At 40.8% G+C, this 10,925-nt stretch overlaps 1 long non-coding RNA gene across 2 annotated transcripts; it reads right to left on the bottom strand.

Annotated features, from left to right (window-relative positions):
- Nucleotides 1–7,197: 7,197 nt before the first annotated feature.
- On the bottom strand, nucleotides 7,198–10,680 carry LOC131486214 (uncharacterized). 2 transcript variants are annotated; one of them, XR_009249241.1, is made up of 3 exons: nucleotides 10,607–10,680; nucleotides 8,436–8,648; nucleotides 7,198–7,461 (listed from the first exon to the last, which is right to left on the bottom strand). It is a non-coding gene; the product is annotated as an uncharacterized LOC131486214 (long non-coding RNA). The 2 variants fall into 2 exon arrangements; XR_009249240.1 differs by having other exon boundaries at nucleotides 10,462–10,662.
- Between the last annotated feature and the right edge of the window lie 245 nt (nucleotides 10,681–10,925).

Raw genomic sequence — 10,925 nt, forward strand, 5'->3', positions numbered from 1 at the left:
TGATGGGGATGAGCTTATTAAATAATGAAGCAAAGGGGAGAAAATGATCAAATCCCGCACCAAATGCAATAATAACCATAATGATTTTCTTTTCTTTCTTAAGACAATGAGGAGAGAGACCTAGGCAGGATTTCTGCTTTGCTTAATTATAAATGGACATATTATAGCAAATACGATGATTGTTTTAGTTTAGGAATTTCAAGTCTGACTCGAGTCTGACTGTCATATTCTGATGACCAGGCTTTAAATGCAAATCCGTCTTAAAAGATAGTTCTCATCACGTGCAGTATTGGTAAGATGACCTCAATGCATGTTGACCATGTGGCGGTGAGGTGTTTTCTGGGTCACAGGGGACTTTGCTGGTAGTTCCTGAGTATTTCTGTTATTCTTATGGTAGTCCAAGAAATAGGATTTTTTTTTAAAAAGTTTAGCCATTTCCTTTTTTTATTTATTTTGAGAGAGAGAGAGAGTGTGTGTGTGTGCGAGCGCACACATGCCCACATGAGTTGGGGTGGGGGAGACGGAGAGAATCCCAGGCACTGCACTGTCAGCACAGAGCCTGACACAGGGCTTGAACTCACAAACCATGAGAAATGAAGGGTTGGATGTTTAACTGACTGAGCCACCCGCGAGCCCCAAGCCATTTCTTTCTTTATGCAGTTGGGTTTTGGGTGAGGGTTGCAGGACATAGCAGACTGGTGAGAGGCAATGTGATGGAACAAAGAGGGACAAAGTAGCATTCAAATCCCAGGTCTGTCACTTGGCTGACTTCAAGGCCCTGGGCTGGTCAGACTCTCCCAAGTACAGGTATCTCATAAATAAAACAGAGTAATAATCCCTACCATGCAGCATTGTTTTGAAGATTGAAAGTACTACTCACATAATATTTACTTAATAAAAGATGTGTTATTATTATCACTACAATAAGAGGTCTTAGAGCTGGATGAGGCCTTTAAGATCTACTAGTTCAATCTTCCCCCATCTTACAGAAAAAGAAACTAAGTTTAAGAGAAACTCAGCAACTTATTCAGCAACCAGCAAAATGGCCTCAGAGCTTGCCATGGTTTATGTTCTTTGGGTGCCCAGATAATGGGTTATCTCAGTCAACTCAGGTTGCTGTAACAAAAATACCATAGACTACGTGGCTGAATGGAGCATTTCTTTCTCACAGTTCTGGAAGCTGGAAGTCCAAGTTCAAGGTGCCTGCAGATTTTGGTATCTGATGAAAGCCCTCTTCCTGGCTCATCAACAGCCTGTTTCTCACTGTGTCCTCATGTGGCAAATGGGGCCAGGGAGTTCTCTGGAGTCTCTCTTGTCAGGGCACCAATCCCATCATGAAAGTCTCATTGCCCTGACCTAATCACCTTCCAGAGCCTCCACCTTCAAATACCATCACACTGGGCATGAGACTTCAACCGAGGACTTTTGGGGCCACAAATACTCAGTCCATAGCATAAACTCTCCTCCTCCTTAGCATTTCTCAGGTCAGGCTTTTCATGTTGTTGAAGATGAGTGCTAAATAAGAGTTTTTCTTAAGTGTTTTATTTTTTTTCCTCTTTTTTTTTTTTTTTAATAAATTCTTATGGGCCTTGGACCTCACATAGCCCTTGCTTCATTGATATTACTGTCCTTATTAGCTAGCCCTCTGATTCCCTTCAGTTGGAAAACTTTATTACCATATTGCCCTGTCTCAGCCTTGTTTTTTTCCACAGAGGGTAGAATACTTAATAAAAGACACCATGTACCATAATTTATTTAACTTTGTGGTTCCCAGAATTTTGTTTTAACTGATAAGTTAAATTTTTCTTTATTACTTTTTTTTGAAAATTTACTTCTTTCTAATAAGGGATGGATAGAAGTTTGTCAGCACTTCAGTTTTCCAAGAGCTTTAAAGAAGTTTATTTTATCTATTAACACCACTTCATGAATAAAAACATCCTTGAAAACCATAAAAAATAGAAATAATGAAATAGTAGAGCTCTCTTCAAGAAAGAATATCAGCAGAAGGGCATAAGCATTGTCTATGTGGTGAAGAGAAAAAAATTTTGTCACAGACCAGTATAGGCCCATAAATGAGTAAATGGGAGCCAATAGTCTAAGGGACAAGAGTTGGACTACATTGTAAATTGAAAAACCTTAAGGGTGCCTGGGTGTCTCAGTTAGGCGTCTGACTTCAGCTCAGGTCATGATTTTGTGGTCTGTGAGTTTGGTCCCTGTGTCGGGCTCTGTGCTAACAGCTCAGAGCCTGAAGCCTGCTTCGCATTCTGTCTCCCTCTCTCTCTGCCCTCCCCGCTCACACTCTGTCTCTCTGTCTCTCTCTCAGAAGTGAATAAACATTAAAAAAAAGTTTTAAAAAATTTAATTGAACAATATTAGCTCATCAGGAGCCTAAAATGGGGATAGCAATGTTAAAATGATTTCATAGAGGGGCTATGAGGTTCAAGTGAAATGACATGGAAATATGCTTTAAACATTCTGTGGTCCTGTGCAAATATAATGGGTTATGGTTATCGTGTCAGAAAGCACTTACAGAACACCGAATTTTATTTATATATACATACATAATATAAATTATATATAATTATATATGTACCGATATACAAGAGCTCTATAGGACCGTCATACCCCAGTACTGGGAAACACAATGGGAGTGACAAGAACCATGGCATCTCGTCATAATCTAGTGAGCACAAAGAACTTTGGGAGTACAGAGGACAAAGTTACCATGGCTCTCACCTTGACAGAGTTCACAGAAACACTGCCACCATCCTGTCATCTGCATTGACTCTACCTCCCAAGTCCTTATCCCTAATGCTGGGTATATGCTCACAAAGAACTTTTGATCAACTGATTGTCTGCAGTATGTGGGGTAGCTCCCCAGATGAGATCTTGCTGTAGAGGCAGTGATGCTAGAAACTGAGTAATGTGAAGCTGTGTAGAATGATAAAAAAATAAATCAGTCCATCTCTCAGCCATTGTTACTGTATGCCTGATTCCAAAACCAATACTGACCCATGTTTTTCTCCAGCCCACATAAGCAGAATGTGCAGTGATCACGGGAGCACACACGTGTCAGGTCATTGTAGCTGGGAAAACATTGTGCTGAGCCATCACTGCAGATGAGAAAACTAAGATCCACAGGAGCTAAGAAACTTGCCTAGTAATGCATGGCAAATAACTGGCAAGGCGAAAAGTTTTAGAATAAATCTATATGACTCACCAACTCACGGTCTTTTCAACAAACTTATAGTCATATATGTATGAGAGTTGTGTCTTAATGAGTAGAATGAGGAAACTTCCATCGACATGGAAATGACGAACTTCTGCCTTTTTTCTCTTCCCCTAAATGACTTGCCTTTCATCTTTACCTTGACTGACTTTCTAACGCTAGTCACAGTTGAATTCCTTTTTCCGAGGTCCAAAGACAGATACTAATTTGGAGGCGATTAGTTCAGGCGTTGCGTGGGGGCCCAACTAACCTATGCTTTCTCAGATATCAGACAAGTCAGGTTACCCAATTATTTCTGAGAGTAATTACTGTGTTTTCACTCTAGTCCATTTCTACTCTTTGGCTCATTGTTTACCTCAGAGAAGAGCAAAGAATGAATTCAAGTTACAGTCTGACATTACAATGAGATTGCCAATAGAAATCAATGACTTGTCCCATGACAAGCTAGGGTTTATGAGGCAGCCTAACGGTGTCCTTATATCTTTGCCTACCTCATTGTACTGCCATTCAAGCGGATTATACAATTTTCCTGTTATAAAGGGGGTGTAGTCAGGGCAAAAGAGAGTCTAATTGAGTTTAATAAAGCTGGAAGCAGTAGTACAGAAGAGAAAAGAATATTATAAATAGGATATTCCAATAAGAGTGGTCTGGGTTGTCTGTTAAGGTTGATATTTATGTCCACATTTATTGACCTTACAAAGGGGGTATAGACAGAGCAGATAGAGGTCAAGGAACTCACCTTTTCAGCAACAGAAGCCTAGACTTCAGTGGAATTGAAAAGAGTTATACTCGATGTGGTGAAATGCCATTTCATCCATTTTGTATTTATGAGGACTTCTGCTTATTTGGATAAAGTGGCTGAAAAATACAGCCTTCTCCACACAAAGCAGCAAAGCCATATGGAGACCGTGTGGAGTTGCAGGAGATATACGTAGTTCTAGTGTTGTTCTCTCAGGTACAGTAGCCGCCAGCCACACGTGGCCACAGAGCTCTTGAATCAATGCATAGTTTGCAATATGTGCTTTAGTTATAAAATACACCCTGACTTTCACAGACTTGGGATGAAGAAAATAATCAAAAATCTCACTAATGGTTTTCATATTGTTTACATTTTGAACTGATAATATTTTGGATGAATAGGGTTAAATAAAACATTCAAACAATTTCACCTGTTTCTTTATACTCTTTAAAATGTAGCTGCTATGTCAAATTACATATGTGGCTTGCACTGTATTTTTAGCATACAGCGGTCATCTAATGCAATGCCTACATGGTATCATCTGTGAGTCAAGTTCCAATAATTAGGAATGTCAGTGTGTATTCTGCCGGCATGGGATATGGGTTTGCACCCACGAGTGTGATGTGCACCTACACACACATCCATATTCATGCACGGTGAGGAATTCTATCACCTTTGGAAGGAGAGAAATCATCCCAATACAACCAAAGTTGCTTTCACACATAGAAATGATGTTTTCCTGCGTCTCTTTGTTTTAATAAAACCCCGAACCCTAAAGAGCACAATTTGGAATAAGCTCCTAGAATAATTTATTGTTTCCTCTCCATGGATTAGAGAGGCGGTACTTGGAGCGGCTTGTTAAAGAGAAGAGCTTGGCCCTTGCCCTTGCTCTGTGTTTAATGATCCTCTCTTCATGTGCTACCTCTCTAATCTGCAGAGAGATAGGTACAAATTGTGTCTATAATGTTATATTACTTAACAGTATAATGTATGATAAATCATAGAATTGCATCCCTACCTTGTAATTGGTGAGATGTGTTGCATGAGAGATCCCCTAATTCAATAGAGAGTGGTTGCTCTTATGCATAACTGCCTCTCTGGATCAAACCAATTCAGCCCACAAGTGATGAGGGGAGAGTTAAAGCTTTTTTAATTAAAAAAAAAAGGAAAAATATGACTTAGAAAGGCTTTATCGGCCCCTGGATTCAAAGGCTGTTTAATAATCCTCTACACAAATGGAGCCTCTTTCCCCTCCCCCCCTTTTTTTTCCCTGCAGGCGGCATGGATGGGCCATCTGTAGGAAATAGGTACCTGGGAGGACAGACATTAGGTGAATTCATGTTCTCACATGTGGCAGTCATCACTTTTGATATGTTGCCCTTGGCCAAGTGTGCTTATTATTTTTGAAAGTCACTGTCTTCCTGTTGTTATCCCCACATATTTTATCCTGAACACTTTTTGCTTTTGTTTTAAAGTCTATTTATTTGTTTTGAGAAAGAGAGAGAGAGGTGGGGAAGGGGCAGAGAGAGGGGGAGAGAGTCTCATGCAGGCTCCGTGCTGTCAGTACAGAGCCCAGCGTGGGGCTTGAACCTGTGACCTGTGAGATCATGACTTGAGCCAAAATCAAGAGTCAGCCGCTTAACCGACTGAACCCTCCAGGGACCCCTGCTTTTGTCTTAAATCCCTTCCTTTTACCTATATAGTCCACTCCCTGATTCTTCAGAGTTCTTTCATATTCTTTCGTTTTCTCTTCCTAATTCCTTAAACGTCTTATTGTATTTTTTAGCACTGCCTATTTTGGTGACCTGTTTTCCTAACTCGTAACCTTTTAAACTTCCCAAGTTTTCCTGCAAAACAAGTAGCATGAGGGTGTTTAACAGTGCAGAAAGATGGAGCGTGGGCGACATCATCTCCATTCCTCAGAACACACGGAGGTTTTAGTAGGAAGCCATACTCATATAGAAATGAGCAGGGACAGTAGCATACAGATCTTGATTGTTCTTGGCCATCTGAAAATCTCTGACCAGCACTATACTTAATTGGATCATTGACTGTTCAGAAATTAGTTTTGAAGATAACCAAAATAAAATTTGACAGGTGAGCTTAATTAAGTCTGTTACAGTTGTTATGACTTTTTTATACAAATTAGACTGTTCCAGCTGGAGTGGGGGATCACAGATGTCCCTAACTTTCCAAAAGGGTGGAAGAAACATGGGGGAAATAACCAGTCTCAGCAATTCCTTGAAGGAGATCTGGGTCTAGCACTTGTTTTCCTTGGCCCTCATAAGCTCTCTTTCCATTCCCTCACAGAGTCTCTTTTCAGGAAGCTTCTCTTTAGGAGCTGAATTCTAGGATGCATTGTTTGGGGCTGAAAAATACCCAATAAAAGTTGACTCATACTTGTCCCTGACAACTCACCATTCATCATTTAGTAAATGAGCGAGATGCGGTGACCTGATTTTTCACTTTCAAAACTTGCATGTGTACATATTTTAAGAAAGATAAAACAGATTGTGTGGTCTTAACTCAGTCACTTCTCAAGTCTGACTTTCTGAGAAGAGTAGAAGGGCAGCTTTTGACATGAGTCATTGATTCTGTCCAAACAGACCTAGGGATAGTGCCAAAATTGCAGCCTAGCACAGCCTACTTGCAAAAGTGGTGGCTTTGAAGGTGGAATTGCCTTCTGGTGTTTGAGCACATCTACATCGCTTTTCCTGTACTCTACTTTTTCATGTCTTAATAAAGAGAAACAATTCATTTGGTAAAGAATCTATAATATAATTTCCAGAGATTATCCTGCCATTTCTCAACTGCCAGATATATTTTATTTTTACTCTGCATGTAACCAAGGAAAACAAGGTTGCAAAATGATGCCAGCTTATGCTTTTCAGCTATGAGATGTCAATAGCCCTTGATTTTGTTGCTGTTGTCACTAATTTCTGCAAGTTCACAAAAAAGTGTCATAAAAACAAATTGCTTTTAAACATCCTATCATTATTCACCCAGTATTCTTATGAGATATAAGAATATATTTGCCATAGTTTTTGAAATCACTTTTAATCACATATATTCAGGCCCTTAGAAAAGGCTACTTAAGCTCTATTTTTTATTTTCCTCTCAGCTTTTTTCCCCCCTTCCTTGTGTTTTCATGCTGACATTTTTACTATAAAGTCACATTTTCATCTAGGACAATGGCATCTTGTTTTTAAAGCAAACAAACACGAGACGATTTGTTTTGAAAATATGTGGGTTGATGACAAAGTCATAAGAATTTCAGGGAAATGTCAGCGCTGGTGTCAGGAGAGCCAGTTCTCATGTGTTTCTTCTATGAAAATGGGATTCGGTGCCTTATGCTGACGACCTGCGCACAGAGCAGAAGTTTCTTTGTTTTTGCCGGGCACCAGCTTCCTCCTTCATTGCAAGCCCACTTGATGGTTTCGAAAGATCAATTCTACTTTGCAGTGAATGTATCTCTTAACCTTTTCCCTAGAAACTGAAACAATATACAAGTGAGTTCCACAAAAGGGGGAACTCTTAGATGAACGGCAAGGAAGCAGAGGGTTATATTCTAATTCATCTAGAAAAGAGCATTTTCACTAATCAGTACCCATATCATACATTTGTAAAAATGACTGCCTGACAGGTGAAAAATCTATTTTTTTTGACAACGTACATTTAGTCTTAAATCAGTCCAACACAATAGTTCCTTTTTTTGCTTTACACAAACTCTCTTTCACCTTTTGATAAACTGTACCCCTGTGAGCCGTAGAATGTTTCAGATTCCTACCCTATTCTGCGTTGCAGCAATATTTTGAGAGCAATGTAACGCTGATTCATTTGGCAGAGTGTTTTTATATGCATATCAGTGCAAAGGTAGGATTTAATGATTTTGAGGATTAAAGGCTCTGTCCGAAACTTTGTAATGCGCTGTGAAATACTTGCCGTGCGAATTGGACTCCTGACCCTCTGAGGCCTCTCTGAGGTATTCTATTTTAACCTGGTGCATAGAGCACAATAGCGATAAATCTTGAAGCTGATTAAGTAATTTCCCCATAGTGGTGTGTCTATTGGAGTTTCAAATAGCCCCGCATAGGGATTCAAAGTCTTGCTGCATTTGGATATTCCAGACTGTATCCCCTCTGTGTAAAAAAACTCTCTGGCGGGCAGCATCATGCACTTTGACCCCCGTGTAAGAGTATAAATGGATGCCCTACTGGGCTGCTTGAATGCTAATTATTTTGCTGCTCCTGAATCCTTAAAAATAAAATAAAAGAAAGACAGAGAAGAAAAGATGGCCCATTTGCATGCTTAAAATATGCCAAAGATTGTATGAAATGGAAGCTTGAGACATTATGACAGTCTGAGGTTTCAGGATGCCATTGGGGATTTGACTTACTTTTCTATTTTGCTGGCAGATATTCTCGTTTGGCCTGGGCAGTTTTGGTTAGAAAAATCTCCAAGGCTTACCTGAGATAGCATTCATGAGCATGGGATTAGAGAGGCCCTCTAATCCCATCCCGGTTCCAGGACGGCCAGGAAAGAACATGCGGGACCCAGAGCTGGGACTAGAAATAGTGGTGTCTCTTCATGGGAGCTATCTTGAATTCAGCACTTTGGTAGCGGAGAAACTTTGCATTGTGTCTTCTCAGTGCCAACACCTTTGTGAGGTAAAGGTCAGATCTACATAATGAAACAAAAGCAGGGCCAGGTCAGAGAGAGGGAGAGTTGTTTAATCTAGGAGACCAACAAACTTTGGAGATTTGATTAAAAACCCGAACGCTTCTGTGGGAACAAGCATCTAATTAGTATGGGTAATCTAAATGTGCCCTTGACTTCTTTGTTCCTTTTTGCAAATGACAAGTCTTCTCACTAAACACATTTTCAAAAACAGAGACCATGGGCTCCAGCAGAACACTGTATGGCCCACTGATTTCTCCGCTCCTTTGAAGAAAAGACCTGTGGGCAGTATTGTCATTACAGGGAGAGAGCACTTGGCAGTATGGTGTTGACAGCACATTAAGAAAAACAAACAAGAGAAGTAGGGCTCCAAGCACTCTCTGTTTCCCAGATCAAACCTCAGGGCCCTTCTTGTGGCCTGTCCAGTGGAAGGAACCAGGTGTGCAGCCCAAGCAAAGAGAAAATGTGCCAGTGGGCGTGTGGACAATTGTACGCACAATTGTATGGTTGTGGGGGTATTGAGTGTGCATACATGTGTGAGAGTGTGTGCACGTGCATTTGTGTGGAGAGCATGCATACGTATAGGCAAGTATGCATGATGGGCGTGTAGATTGTAGTGTGTGTATGTGTGTGTGTGTGTGCGTGTCCATTTAAAAAATTGTATATCACCACCTTAATCATGATTATACTCTTAGTTATTGTAGTCTGTCATGATGAAAAACAAGGAAAAGAAGAGCTATTGCTTCTTAGCGGCAGTAGGATGAAAATACAATTACTCCCTTCATAGTTTTGATGGGGGCATCATGAGGCAGAGCACACTCTGGCCTAGGAACATAGGTGTACATTAAGTTGGAGAAAGATGGAGAGCATTTGTTGAGTGGGTCTGAGTCAACGTGATGTTTAAATAATGTGCCCCACTCCCCCTATTTTCCTGACTTCCTCATTCCTCTGCCGGCTTCAAGGTCTCACCAACCCAGTGATTCATTCTGCATCGAAGCTCTTTCCTCCTGCTCCCATTTTCCTCTTGGAGCTTTCTAACATGGTCCATATTTCTTTTTCCTCCTTATGTGTGTCTCTACTTTACAAAATATATACTAGAAATTCAGCATTGCAGAACCCCAGATCTCAGGCTTGGCATCACAGAAACTTAAAGCTGAAACTTAAAGCCTCCAGGATGTCCTAATTCAGTTCCTTCATTTGCAGATGAGCATGTTTAGAGCAGATTCCAGGGGGTGGGAGTGGGGGCAGCCAGCTGAGGATCTGAGTACCCAAGCAATGTCATAGGGTTGATGTGGACATTTCACTAGAAGTTGTGGTGATCTGTGTCATGGCAGTGACTGGAAACGGTGCAGAGAGCATTTCCTTTAGGAGATTAAATGTGGAAACTTACATTCGTGAAAGTGCTTTCTGAGTTACGGCGTGGTAACTACATGAAATGTAAGATGATTCTCATTTTTCCTTTCATAATTAATAATATACTGGGTGAAAGTTGTAACGTAACTTTTGAAACCATAAAACCTGGTGAAAACTGAAAAGTCTTTAAGTGCATATTTCAAAGAAGCCCTCTACTGTGTCTCAAAATTCTTTACTGCTGAGTTTCTGGAAAGCTGCTTTGAACGTTCAGCCCTTTAGAGGAAAAGGGATCGTTCATAGAGGTATAGAGAAAGAGCACTGGACTGGGAGATCTGCAGGCTCAGACCCCATTCTTGCTTGAGATTTTGCCATATTTATTTACTTGGTGTCCTAAATGACTGCTAATTATTTAAGCTGTCTAAGTGGGACACCTAATTTTCTCTCATCCAAAAGTGAGTCTCACCTTTTGCAGTGCATGGCCCCAAGTGTCCAGTTGCCCCAACCAGAAGTGTGGGAGGCTTACTCCCCTCGTCACCAGGACCTGTCACATTTGCCCCTAAATATCTCTTCAACTATCCTAGCTGCTGTTGTCCACATCTTTGTCTCACCTTGTTTTAATTCTAACTGGCCTCCCTTTCTCCAGCCTTGCTGCTTTCTCCTTCAAGTGCTGGCCAGATTGATGCTATAAATTCCACATTTGGTCAGCTCACTCCCCTGTTTAATACCCTTAATGATGTCAGAATGCTCTGCGGAGGAAGTTCACAGTTGTTACCTCCATCCAGGAGCCTTTTGTGACCTGGCCTCTGCCATCTTACCAGGCTCCTCTTACTTCACAGCCCACACCACAGTCTTCGGGATCTTTTTTTGTTTCTTCAGTGCACCATCTTACCTCTCACCTCTGAGCTTTCACATGCCATGTCCTTGGCT

This window comes from Neofelis nebulosa, chromosome 9 (genome assembly GCF_028018385.1).
Source record: "Neofelis nebulosa isolate mNeoNeb1 chromosome 9, mNeoNeb1.pri, whole genome shotgun sequence".
Taxonomy (NCBI): Eukaryota; Metazoa; Chordata; class Mammalia; order Carnivora; family Felidae; genus Neofelis; species Neofelis nebulosa.